The 14,771-nt window shown below is 44.1% G+C and overlaps 1 protein-coding gene across 1 annotated transcript in view; it reads left to right on the top strand.

Annotated features, from left to right (window-relative positions):
* The window catches only part of LOC106613725 (neurocan core protein), a 196,269-nt gene that overhangs the window by 167,846 nt on the left and 13,652 nt on the right, over positions 1-14,771 (top strand). The gene's annotated exons all lie outside the window — the stretch shown is intronic.

Genomic DNA, 14,771 nt, shown 5'->3' with positions numbered 1-14,771 from the left:
ACAAAAGTAATTTTTCCAACAATTGTTTACAGACAGATTATTCCACTTATAATTCACTGTATCACAATTCCAGTGGGTCAGAACGTTACAAACACTAAGTTGACTGTGCCTTTAAACAGCTTGGAAAAATCCAGAAAATGATGTCATGGCTTTAGAAGCTTCTGATAGACTAATTGACATCATTTGAGTCAGTTGGAGGTGTACCTGTGGATGTATTTCAAGGCCTACTTTCAATCTCAGTGCCTCTTTGCTTGACATCATGGGAAAATCAAAAGAAATCAGCCAAGACCTCAGAAAAAAAATTGTAGACCTCCACAAGTCTGGTTCATCCTTGGGAGCAATTTCCAAACGCCTGAGGGTACCACGTTCATCTGTACAAACAATAGTACGCAAGTAAAAACACCATGGGACCACGCAGCTGTCATACCGCTCAGGAAGGAGACGTGTTCTGTCTCCTAGAGATGAACGTACTTTGGTGCGAAAAGTGCAAATCAATCCCAGGACAACAGCAAAGGACCTTGTGAAGATGCTGGAGGAAACAGGTAGAAAAGTATCTATATCCACAGTAAAACGATTCCTACATCGACATAACCTGAAAGGTCGCTCAGCAAGGAGAAGCCACTGCTCCAAAACTGCCATGAAAAGCCAGACTACGGTTTGCAACTGCACGTACTTTTTGGAGAAATGTCTTCTTGTCTGATAAAACAAAAATAGAACTGTTTGGCCATAATGACCATCTTTATGTTTGGAGGAAAAAGGGGGAGGCTTGCAAACTGAAGAACACCATCCCAACCGTGAAGCACGGGGGTGGCAGCATCATGTTGTGTGTGGGGGGGGGGGGGGGTGCTTTGCTGCAGGAGGGACTGGTGCACTTCACAAAATAGATGGCATCATGAGTACGGAAAAGTATGTGGATATATTGAAGCAACATCTCAAGACATCAGTCAGGAAGTTAAAGCTTGGTCGCAAATGGGTCTTCCAAATGAACAATGACCCCAAGCATACTTCCAAAGTTGTGGCAAAATGGCTTAAGGACAACAAAGTCAAGGTATTGGAGTGGCCATCATAAAGCCCTGACCTCAAAATGTGTGGGCAGAACTGAAAAAGCATGTGCGAGCAAGGAGGCCTACAAACCTGACTCAGTTATACCAGCTCTGTCAGGGGGAATGGGCCAAAATTCCCCCAAATTGTTGTGGGAAGCTTGTGGAAGGCTAACCAAAATGTTTGACCCAAGTTAAATAATTTAAAGGCAATGCTACCAAATACTAATTGAGTGTATGTAAACTTCTGACCCACTGGGAATGTGATGAAAGAAATTAAAGCTGAAATAAATCATTCTCTCTACTATTATTCTGACATTTCACATTCTTAAAATAAAGTGGTGATCTTAACTGACCTAGAACAGGGAATTTTTACTAGGACTAAATGTCAGGATTTGTGAATAACTGAGTTTAAATGTATTTGGCTAAGGTGTACTGTATGTAAACTTCAGACTTCAACTGTATATATTTTTTTTTGGGGGGGGGGGGCTTCATTGTTGGACATAAGACTGTAAAAACATCAGGAAATCAGCTCCAAGTAATTTGAATATAAGAAATCTGTTCCCAAGTATTCCCACGCATAATAGACACGTGATCGTATACAAATGTGAGCAGGGTTTGTAATGATTATGTTTTAGTCAAACATTATATCTGTTTGTGGTCTTCTTGTGGTCAATTTGCAGTCTACAAATTATTTGTAATATCCGCTCAAAAAAAATCGGCCTGCAGCTGAATCTATACTGAACAAAAATATAAACACAACATTTAAAGTGTTGGTCCGATGTTTCATGAACTGAAATAAAAGATCCCATACATTTTCCTTATGCACAAAAAGCTTATTTCGCTCAAATTTTGTGCACAAATTTGTTTACATCCCTTTTAGTGATTATTTCTACTTTGCCATGTTAGTGAACATTTCTCATTTGCCAAGATAATCCATCCACCTGACAGGAGTGGCATATTAAGAAGCTGACTAAACAGCATACTCATTACACAGGTGCACCTTGTGCTGGGGACAATAAAAGGCCACTCTAAAATGTGCAGTTTTGTCACACAACACAATGCCACAGATGTCTCAAGTTTTGAGGAAGCATGCAATTGGCATGCTGACTGCAGGAATGTCCACCAGAGCTGTTGAATTGAATGTTCATTTCTCTACGATAAGCCACCTCCAACGTTGTTTCAGAGTTTGGCAATACGTCCAACTGGCCTCACAACCACAGACCACGTATAACCACGCCAGCCCAGGACCTCCCATGTCACAAGGATCTGCACACAATTCCAGGAAGCCTGCATACCAGACATTTCACCCATTGAGCACGTTTGGGATGCTCTGGAATGACATGTACGACAGCATGTTTACAGTTCCCATCAATATCCAGCAACTTCACACAGCCAGTCTCTTCTTCTTATTTGTGTCCTTTACTAGTAGTTTCTTTGCATCAATTCAACCACGAAGGCCTGATTCACGCGTCTCCTCACAACAGTTGATGTTCATATGTGTCTGTTACTTGAACTCTCTGAAGCATTTATTTGTGCTGCAATCTGAGGCTGGTAACTCTAATGAACTTATCCTTTGCAGCAGAGGTAACTCTGGGTCTTTCTTTCCTGTGGAGGTCCTCATGAGAACCAGTTTCATCATAGCGCTTAATAGTTTTTGTGACTTCATTTGAAGTGACTGACCTTCATGTCTTAGAGTAATGATAGACTGTCGTTTGTCTTTGCTTATTTGAGCTGTTCTTGCCATAATATGGACTTGGTCTTTCACCAAATAGAGCTATCTTCTGTATACCACCCCTACCTTGTCACAACACAACTGATTGGCTCAAATGTATTAAGGAAAGAAATTCCACAAATTAACTTTTACCAAGGCACACCTGTTAACTGAAATGCATTCCAGGTGACTACCTGATGAAGCTGGTTGAGAGAATGCCAAGAGTGTGTAAAGCTGTCATCAAGGCAAAGTGTGGCTACTTTGAAGAATGTAAAATATAAAACATGTTTTGATTAGTTTAACACTTTTTTGGTTACTACATGATTCTATGTGTAGTAACACATGATGTGTTATTTCATAGTTTTGATGTCTTCACTATTATTCTACAATGTAGAAAATATAACAAATTCAGAAAAACCCTTGAATGAGTAAGTCCAAACTTTTGACTGGTACTGTACATCTGAGATGTTTGAGTAAGAGACAGAAAAGAGATGCTGTTTTATGCAGTATTGTGTTTTAAGACTGGCATCTCCAGGGTCAGCCTGGAGCCGTTGAGCCGCTGTGGGTCCTGTCTAAACCCCGACTCGGCATAAACCGCAAGGAAAGCCAGCAAATTGATCTTCCTCTGGGTATTTATCGAGGCTATTAATGCTAATGAAGATTTGTGTTATAATAAAACACGTCGAGAGGGACACGTACCGAGGCTCGGAGCAGAAGGCGGGCGGATCGAGTGGGCTTCAAGTCTTTGCCGTCTCTCTTAATCCTGCCAGCGCTCGTCGTCGCTCTGAGCATGATCCACCTCACTGGGGGCCTCGCATCTGCAGGAGCCGCACGGCGCCAGGAAAATTATCACTAAGTTTTCAGGCAACTTGGCAGGGACGAGTCAAACAGAATAATGAAACGCTGTCAAATGATTCTCGGCCCTCGGCCCATATGCTATTGTCTCTGTTTGCCAAGTCTGTTCTGGGGGAAAATGAAAGCCCATCTTGTCTTTGTGTGGCAGGATAGGAATCTGTGTTGAATGTCATTCAAGGTGCTTAATTAGGGACGTGTTCCAGGAGCAATCCCCTTCATCTCCTATAGGACTGTGTGGCAGAGGGAGGGAGTCCTAGCATTAGAAAGCACTGCTTCCTTTTCTCTTTCTATCTCTCCCAGGCAATCCCAGCATGTCAACACCCACACACACACACACAATCTCTCTCTCTCACACATTCATACTGTACATTCATACATACATACGTACATACATGCATACGCACGCACACACACACACACACACACACACACACACACATACATACATACATACATACATACATGCATGCATACATACATACATACATACATACATACATACATACATACATACATACATACATACATACATACATACATACATACATACATACATACATACATACATACATACACACACAGGCATGTTTTGTTCTTCTATCCTCATGGGACCTAAAACACATGTCTAAATCCTATTATCCCCAACCCTGATCTTAACTCTTACCATAACTTTAACCTTAACCCGTAACCCAAACCTGTAACTCCTAACCCTAACTCTAATTGTAACCCTAAGCCTAAACCTAACCCCTAAACTTAAAATAGCCTTTGTCTCCACAAGGAAGAATTTTCCTTGTTTTACTATTCTTGTGGGGACTTTGGGGGATTTTTGGTCCCCACAAGGATATAAGAACCAACCTACCTACCTACCTACACACACACACACACACACACACACACACACACACACACACACACACACACACACACACACACACACACACACACACACACACACACACACCTATAACCTCCCTTGCATATAACTGACAGCCTCCCAGGATTAGCCCCTATAGACAGAGCGCTAGCATGGAGCCATTAGACTAGGTGCTGTGGTGATCCAGTATGAGAGGCTGAGCTGTTAGACAGAGTGTTGGGGTCCTGGCCTCCTCTTCTCTAATGGTCTCCCCAGTGTACCCTGGGCCTGTAAACAGAGGCTCTGAGCTTTCTAGTGCCGATGGGCGTCCTGGCAGGCCCACCAATAACAGAGCTCCACTCCTGATGGCCTGAACACGCAGCAGCTCAATTCAGTTTAGGGAGCTAGTTACAGCTACATACAGTAAATACTACCAGGCCTATTTTTATATGTGCGTGGTGTGTTATCCCTCTATCCCGCTCATTCCCCTCTGCTCCCATCCACAGTCCACATACTGTACATATACAGCAGGTCTGTAAAGGTCTGTCCCATTGTGTGTGTGTGTGTGTGTGTGTGTGTGTGTGTGTGTGTGTGTGTGTGTGTGTGTGTGTGTGTGTGTGTGTGTGTGTGTGTGTGTGTGTGTGTGTGTGTGTGTGTGTGTGTGTCCTCCCTCTGTCTCCAGCTCTCTGCCAGCGGCTTGGTGGTAAATGTCACGTCTCCAGGTAATTAGGTGGAATGAGGCAGGCAGGCATCAGAGAGCATTAGTAATGTCCAATCTTCACCCATTAGATTGATGGTAATGCTCACCCGATTAGACTCCTCATCACAGAGCTGTAATAACCATAATAACCCCCCATCCTATCCTCCATTTAGACATTCTCACTAAAAGCAGAGGGTGTCTCTGTGAGAGTGTGGAAGGCTCTCTCCGACTCTGGGTGGCCTCGTTTAAATGGCAAAGAGCTGTCAGTCATTAAAGCGAGTGTCACAGGGAGAGAGAAGGGAAGAGGGAGCGAGAGAGGGGAGGTGAAAGGCAGCACACACACAGCGTTTCATCATCAGAGGTCTCAAAAAGCCACGGCGCACAAATATCACATGGTGAAGTGGATAAACGACCCAATCACTCAACTGGAAGCGTTTGGCCTTTTATTTCCCTAACTGATGCTCATTCCCTGCTCACTCTGAATATTAATAGAAGAAATGTGCCTCAGTCCAAACGAAAAATAAAACTTGAAGTAACACATTAATATCAGGCATTGAGACTTCTGTCGGCGGAGGAAATCAATCGAGACAGTCTTAAGATCTGTGAGCAGAGCTGTATCTGTGTTGGCTTCCTTCCGGGTCAGGCTGTCTCTCAGTCTGTTCTGTCTGTCTGTCTGTCTGCACAGGCATGGTTCCTTTCTTTCTGCAATATTGATAGTCTGGGTGAAATCGTCTAATGAGCAGTAGATATCACACCAAAGGCACTTATGAATAATGTTGGTGTGTGTGTGTGTGTGTGTGAGTGTGTGTGTGCATGCGTGTGGGTGTTTGACTGTGCTCGTGCATATGTTTGTGTGCGTGTGTGTGTGTGTGTGTGCATGCGTGTGGGTGTTTGACTGTGCTCGTGCATATGTTTGTGTGCGTGTGTGTGTGTGTGTGTGTGTGTGTGAGCGCCGCAGGCTCTTTCCTCTCAGGCTGTTGGATTAAGCTGCTCTGTGCGCCTCCTTCACACCACTGGCCTCTTTCATGGCAGCTCCCAGGAGGCCTGGCTGGTAAAGGCCCAACAGTGGGCAGCCCATGCCTTACACACTGTCTGGGCATGGTGCCAGATGCAGCCCACGGTGTGTGTGTGTGTGTGTGTGTGTGTGTGTGTGTGTGTGTGTGTGTGTGTGTGTGTGTGTGTGTGTGTGTGTGTGTGTGTGTGTGTGTGTGTGTGTGTGTGTGTGTGCGCGCGCCCCTACATAGCCCCCCAGTGTCTCCATTCTCCCTGTTTCTGTAGATAACAACCCAGTCTACGCCGACGCAGGCCATGTTGGACACACTCCCGACCCCAATACAATATACCAACCATGGACTCTTTTACCTCGAAAGTCATGATTTGTTTTTTCTGAGTGACTCGTTCATTTTAGTCGTTCGTTTGACCTGCTAGTGCTGGTCGCAATGAGTCCGACCACCTACTCTCTGTCATATACGCACAGGAAAATAGATCATGAGCATAGAGAAACAAAATACATGTTGTCACGGTTGTCGTTGGTTAAGGAGGACCAAAATGCCGCAGGTATGTGTATGCTCATCTTGACTTTTAATCAATTCCAAAATGAACACCAAAATAACAAAAAGAGAACGAATGATCAACAAACAGTCTGGCAAGGCACAAGGCTAAACACAGAACAATCTCCCACAAACACACAGACAAACACACCCAACTAATATAGGACTTCCAATCAAAGGCAACACCACACAGCTGACTTCAATTGGAGGTCCACCCCAATTAACCCCACATAGAAACAGACTACCTAGACTAAACATAGAATACATGAATCTCAAAACAGTGCCCAAAAACCCCCGGAATACTAAATCAAATGCCCTTACTACAAAAACACCACCCTGAACCACATAAAACAAATACCCTCTGCCACGTCCTGACCAAACTACAATAACAATTAACCCTTATACTGGCCAGGACGTGACACATGTTTATAACGGATAAATGATCGCAGGGTGCAAGAATGACTGCAGTTAATTGATTATTGAATATTATGGACACAGCTTTGTAGAACCGACGCTCTGGCCAAATGCTACGCCGGCGTGGGCGTTAGTTTCTTCTCCGCAACGAGAAGTATGTAGCGAACGATAGAGCAGCGGAATTTTTGTTTGTTTTTGTCGTCAAGCTACATATCACCCTCTCAACAGTCAAGCAATGCATTCTGTCAAGAGTCGTTCACAATCTAGTCCGGTTGTGGCCACAACTCGTTTCAAATGTATCAAGAGATAGGCTTATTTGAAGGCCTAGCAATCAACAAATGTACACTGTTTAAACACACATTTACAAGTCTCAGTCACAAATAACAGCTCCAATAAGCCCCCTATGGTGAACGAGAGGCTCGTAGAATCATGACTCTTTCGAGTTTTCAGTTCATTGTTAGCCGATACGGGGTCCCGCATGCTCTGAGCATTACAGACTCAAATTAACAAAATGAGTCTAAATATTTGTTCTTTTGACTGAACGAGTCGGAAAAATCAGAGTCAGTAAAAATAGCCAAACTTCCCAGCAATACTTCATCTTTACCCACTTGTTGGAAATATAGTTTATATAGCTTATAGCTCATATTATACAGTATGGCTACAAAAACCAACTAGGTCACTGTTGCAAAACAGGCTTTGTTTTCAATGTCTACCTGGCTCAGTAAAAGGACATTTGGAGAATAGTACACCTCCGTACATCATACTGTTCAATGCAATTGTGTGGAGCAGCGGAGTATTATTTGATGATGAAAGCTACTAGGGCAACAGAGACTGTGTGAGCTGACCTTAGCTGTGGAGGGAACCGAGATCCAGCCATCTTCTCTCTCCATGACATCTGGTTGATACTTCAAAATCCCTGAGGTTTACAGCAGGCTCAATGATTTTCCCATTATCTCTCACCTCTGCTCCACCTAATTCATCCAATGAGTGAAAATGGGCCTCGTGCACAGGCACTGCTGTTGGGAAATATGAAAGCATGATGAGCATGATGAACGAATGTGTGTCCAATTGCCATAGAGTGTTGAAGTGAGCAGCCAAACTCCCCCCGCCCGCCCTCCCGCCACATTCAGTCGCACACACACACACACACACACACACACACACACACACACACACACACACACACACACACACACAAACACACACACACCGTAGCCCAGTGAATGAGTACGTTATCTTGGAGCCTTCTGGGAGCAGAAGGGAGAGATTAGAGTCTGCAGCCCTGCAGATGTGTTCACTCGTCTAATCACACAGGCCTCCACAGAGTGTGTTTTGCGTGCGCACGCGTGTGTGTGTGGGTGTGCCTATGTGCGTGAGTGCATGTGCCAATTTGTTTGGTGCCATGGCAATTCGCCATTCGTTCGACATGCGTTCCCACATTCTGCACATGTGATAGGGCATGAGGGTACTGCTGTAGTTACCCTGTCACTACACGTTAAGTATCGCTTCCTATTATAAGGGGGTGCAAAGCAATTTGCTACATGTTGTTCCCCTGACTGAGAACAAATAGAGACTAGATTGCTTTGAGCGCCGGCCGTTGGAAGGTTGTGAATAGTAATAATGAGCGACGGTAGTGCATTCTGCTGGTGCTGAGTGTTTCAGAACCACGGACAGCTCTCCTCCGGAGAGATCCACTTCAAGCGTTCATCTGTTCTCCTCTGGGCATGTAGAGAGGTGTCTGATGACTATTATCACAGCATGGCATTGTGGGGAACAGTCCCCTACAAGATAGAGCATCATATGGACAGCAACTCTGTGTAATATAAGTGGACTGGACAGTCTCTACAGCTAGCGCTCATCCACTTACAAATAAACAAACACACAAACACACACACTCACACACACACACACACACACCCTCCTCTCCTTGGCCCCTTTCCTCTGAGCTCCTCTCATGCTGGCCTGGAAGTGTTTGCATGCGAAGCAGGGTTCCATACGGCCCTATTTGCACTGCCCAATTTACCCGTGTCGCTTTAGATGTGTTGGGGGGAAAGCTGAGGCCATCTCTCTTCGATCCCCACTCTGCAGGGGTTGGAGGGAAAGGGGGGCTTGGCTGGGTTGACAGAAAAACCCTGAACCCCCTTCCCCAAACGCAGATGCATACACACATGCACGCGCACATACTCTCTCTGTTTCCCTCACACATCCTCTGTAGACACAGTGAATGGGTGCAGCTGAGCACTGCCATACAGTGAACCCCAAGGAAGATGGATGGAGAGAGGGAGATGAGATGGAGGGAGGGAGGGAGGGAGGGAGGGAGGGAGGGAGGAGGGAGGGAGGGAGGGAGGGAGGGAGGGAGGGAGGGAGGGAGGGAGGGAGGGAGGGAGGGAGGGAGGGAGGGAGGAGGGAGGGAGGGAGGGAGGGAGGGAGGGACAGGGAGAAAGGGGATGGATAGAGGGAGAGAGATAGAGTGAAAAAAAGGGACGAAGAGGGAGGCAGAGGGATGGAGGACGAGGCTCAGTGCTGACAGGGATGAAGGGAAAGGAAGAGGGAAACGGACGGAGAGAAAGTAGGAACGAGGAGACAGGAGCAGAGTCCTGACAGGGGCTGTGACAGGGTTGAATTAGTCCGGATGGCGTCCCCACTGGGAGACATTTCTGGGGATTGTTGTCATTTAAATAGATTAAAGAGCCTTTCACAGGGCTAAGCTGCTTCCTCATACTGCTCTGCTCCCATCCCAGCCCACTGCCTGACTGGGATTAGGCCTGGACGGACGTCACGGAGGGAGGGAGGGAGGGAGGGGGGAGGGAGGGAGGGAGGGAGGGAGGGAGGAGGGAGGGAGGGAGGGAGGGAGGGAGGAGAGGAAAGTAGAGCACTGGAAAGAATGTGAGAGACAGGAAAAAAGTGTGAAGTGTGTAAATAAATGACATTTTATTTTCATGTGAAATCGGCAGTTTACATTTTAGTCATTTAGCAGACACTCTTATCCAGAGCGACTGCATACATTTCATTTCATGCATTTGTACTGGCCCCCCGTGGGAATTGAACCCACAACCCTGGGGTTGCACACACCATGCTGGCGTTGCAAACACCATGCTCTACCAACTGAGCCACAGGGAAGGCCCAGTTGGCAGCCCATCCCTTATGGGATTAATTGACGCATAAACATTACAAAAATTCACTATGGTAATTAAATGATCATTCTTCTTCGGGTGTTCTCTGCAGTGTGCATCGCATAAAGGCTGAAAAAATGTAAGATAAAAATCAGTAAATAAGGTTATCCAAACAATAATGATATCCCTAGAGCAGAAAAAGGATATACACATATACACATACATACATCCGTATACACTGTATACACTGTATACACTGTGTTTGTGCTTCCATGCACATGGTTGCGTGAACCAGAGATATATGAGTATGCATCTGTGTGTTTCTGTAGACTAACCCCCCCCCCCCTCTCTCTCTCTCTCTGTCTCTGTCTCTCATTCTCTGTCTCTCTCTCTCTGTCTCTGTCTCTCTCTCTCTGTCTCTCTCTCTCTGTCTCTCTCTCTCTCTCTCTCTGTCTGTCTCTCTCTCTCTCTGTCTCTGTCTCTCTCTCTCTCTCTCTCTCTCTCTGCCTCTCTCTCTGTCTCTGTCTCTCTCTCTCTCTCTCTCTGCCTCTCTCTCTGTCTCTGTCTCTCTCTCTCTCTCTCTCTCTCTCTCTGCCTCTCTCTCTCTCTCTCTCTCTGTCTCTGTCTCTCTCTCTCTCTCTCTCTGCCTCTCTCTCTCTCTCTCTCTGTCTCTCTCCTATCTATCTCTCTCTCTGTCTCTCTCTCTCTCTCTCTCTCTCTCTCTCTCTCTCTGTCTCTCTCTCTCAATTCAATTCAATTACATTTGCTTTATTGGCATGACGTAACAATGTACAAATAAAAATGAGAATCAAAATTGTCAAGGGGACAACAGTAACAACAATAACCAAGGGTCAAAATAACCATACATTCAACAATAACAATAAGCATACAGTAGAGTACATGTGCAGGTTGATTGGTCTGTCAGACACTGTCCCTCAACTTATGGCAGGCAGCAATGTAGTGCGCTGCCAACCCACAGCTCTCTGTGTCCTCCCCCAACAGGACGGGTAGCCTATCCTCATCAGAGAAGTCTTTGAAACCTTGAATAAGGGTTTCAAATTTGGGAAAATGACACTCTCTAATTGTTTTATACTTTTGACATTTTGTCAGGAAATGCAGCTCCGTCTCAGTTCTGCTGTTGTGCAGTGGTTGCACAGCCTTTCCTCTACAGGGAGCCAGGTTTTCCTGTGTCTACCCTTCTCAATGGCAAGGCTGTGCTCACTGAGCCTGTACTTTGTAAGGTTTTTCTAAGGTTTTGATCAGTAACCATGGTCAAATATTTAGCCACGGTGTACTGTCGATTTAAGGCCAGATAGCACTGCATTTTGCTTTGTGTTTGTGCTTGTGTTTCCTAATAAGCAATGTAGTTTTGTTTTGACTGTGTTGTAATTTATTTTATTCTGATTGATTGGATGTTCTGGTCCTGAGGCTGTCCTGGTCCTGAGGATGTTCTGGTCCTGTTAGTAAAACAGGTTTGTGAACTCAGCCCCAGGACCAGCTGGATGAGGGGACTCTTTTATTTGCTCAGCTCTTGGCATTGCAGGGCTTGGTAATGATATGGGAGTCACTGTATTTTAGATCTTTCCAAAACTTAATTGTACTTTTTTGTGATTTTATTATTAGTGGATATTGGCCTAATTCTGCCCGGCATGCATTGTTTGTAGTTTTCCTCTGGACATGTAGGAGAATCTTACAGAACTCTGCATGCAGGGTTTCAATGGGGTGTTTGTCCCATTTGATGAAATCTTGTTTTGCAAGTGGACCCCACACCTCGCTGCCATAAAGTACAATTGGTTCAATGACATATTCAATTAGTTTTAGCCAAATTTTAATAGGTATTTCAATTTGAATTTGCTTTTTAATGGATGCCCTGCGTGCTTTCTCTCTCAGTTCATTCACTGCCTCATTAAGGTGTCCAGTTGAGGTTATTTTTAAACCTAAGTAATTGTAGTGTGTACAGTACTCTATATATTTTGTACCAATTGAGAACTTTGGTCTAATTCCCTGAGATCTGGATCTTCTCTGGAAAATCATTATTTTAGTATTTTTGGGGTTTACTGCCAGGGCCCAGGTCTGGCAGTACTGCTCTAGCAGGTCCAGGCTCTGTAGGCCATGTGCTGTGGGTGACAGCAGGCATAGGTCATCTGCGAAGAGTAGGCATTTAACTTCTGAATTGTGGAGACTAACAACAGGGGCTGAGGGTTTTTCTAGAATAGTGGCCAATTCGTTAATGTAAATATTGAAGAGTGCAGGGCTCAGATTGCAACCCTGGTGAAAGCCCCACCCCTGGTTAAAGAATTCTGTTATTTTCTTACCAATTTTAATGCTGCACATATTGCCAGTATACATTGATTTAATTATGTCATATGTTTTACCCCCTACACCACTTTCAATAACTTTGTTGAACAGTCCTGTATGCCAAATAGAATCAAATGCTTTTTGGAAGTCGATAAAGCAAGCGTATATTTTGGTATTATTTTGGTGGACATGTTTATCTATCAGGATGTGTAGGGTGTAAATATGATCAGTTGTGCAATGTTTTGGTATAATTCCAATTTGGCTTTTACTCAAGACATTGTGCTTATTAAGGAAGTTTAGAACTCTTACATTGATAATACTACAGAAAACCTTCCCCGGGTTACTGTTCACACAAATGCCTCTGTAATTGTTAGGGTCAAATTTGTTTCCGTTCTTAAAGATTGGGGTTATGAGTCCTTGATTCCAGATGTCAGGGAATAACCTACACTCAGGATCAAATTCAACAGTTTTAATATAGCCAATTGAAATTTTGCACTAGTGAGTTCGAGCATCTCATTTAGGATGCCATCAGGTCCGCATGCTTTTTTAAATTTGAGAGCCTGAAGTTTCTTATAAAGCTCCTGGTCAGTAATTGGGGAGTCCAATGGATTTTGATTGTCCTTTATAGCTTTTTCTAATCCATTCAACTTCTCATGAATTTGGCGTTGTTCTCCATTTGTGTCAATTTGAAAGGTGCTGTAGAGTGTTTTAAAATGGGTTGTCCATATGTCACCATTTTGTATCGCTAATTCCTCTTGTTTCGATTTTTTCCGTTTTTTCCAATTTTGCCAGAAGTTGTTTATGTTTATGGACTCCTCAATTAGTGTCAGCTGCTTGCTGTTGTACTTTGCTTTTTTGGTTCTGAGTGTACGTTTATAGAGTTTTAAAGTCTCACAGTAATGAAGGTGTAATTCACCATTATTTCGTTCTCTGTGCTTTTGGTTGGATAGTGTTCTAAGTTTTTTCCTTATAATTTTACAATCTGCATCAAACCAGTTGTCATCTGTGATCTTTTTTGTTTTGTTTTTTAACCATTTCAATTGTGCTTCTTTTGCTGTTTGCCTTAATATATAGTTGATGTTTTGTACTGCTAGATTGATGCCTTCTTTACTGTGAGTGAATGTGGTATCCAGAAAGTTATCTAAGAGTGTTTGGATATTTTGGTTCCAGGTTGCTTTCTGGTATTCTTCTGTGCTGTTTTGGGCCCATCTGTATGAATTTCTGATGTTGTACAGCTTACTGGGCTGTGAATGTGTGGTTGTTTCCATGTCTGTTCTTTTGAGGAACAACGTAATTTGGCTGTGATCAGACAGAGGTGTTAGTGGCTTGACAGTGAATGAGCTGAGAGAGAAAGGGTCAATGTCTGTGATCATATAGTCTACTGTACTGTGGCCAAGAGGTGAGCAGTAGGTGAATCTCCCCAAAGAGTCCCCCCGTAACCTACCATTGACAAAGTACAGACCCAGGCTTCTACAGAGCTGCAAAAGATCCCTTCCGTTTTTGTTGACGGTGCTGTGACTGTTGTTTCTATGGGGGAGATTAAGACAGTTAGAAACTTTATGGCCTGTAATAAAGCTGTCCCCTCGTGTGCTTGTTAGATCAGGTAGTGTTCCTGTGCGCGCATTTGTGTCCCCACAGATGAGCACATTTCCCTGGGCCTGGAAATGGCACGTCTCTTCCTCAAGGGTGGGGAAGATCTCCTCTGAGTAATATGGGGATTCTGAGGGGGGGATATATACTGCGCAAAGGAACACATATTTTTCTGTCAGTACAAGTTCTTTTTTCAGTTTTAACCAAATGTGATATTTGCCAATTTTGAGGGGATCAATTAGATGTTATAGTTCGGATTTGTACCAAATGATCAATCCTCCAGAGTCTCTGCCTCTATTGACAGAGCTGTATTTTTGTGATGGCACAATGACCTCTCTGTAGCCTGTGGGACAGTGAGTGACAATGTCAGCCTTACACCATGTCTCCTGCAGAATGATGACGTCAACATCTTTAAGATGTGTGTTGAACTCCAGTGCTAAACTCTTCAGTCCAAAGGTTGATGAGTTTAGGCCCTGAATGTTCCACATGCTAACTGATAGTGATTTCATGTTGCAAAAAGAAAGAATAGCACAGTCAGAAATACAGTAACTACTAACTAATAAGTTCTTAAGAGTGAGATAAACAGGATAACAGCTAACATTTTTTTCTGTTATATACTGTATATAAATATTCCTATTCATTGA

This window comes from Salmo salar, chromosome 10, assembly GCF_965601325.2.
Source record: "Salmo salar chromosome 10, fSalSal1, whole genome shotgun sequence".
NCBI classification, from domain to species: domain Eukaryota; kingdom Metazoa; phylum Chordata; class Actinopteri; order Salmoniformes; family Salmonidae; genus Salmo; species Salmo salar.
This window is presented reverse-complemented; position numbering and strand designations above follow the sequence as displayed.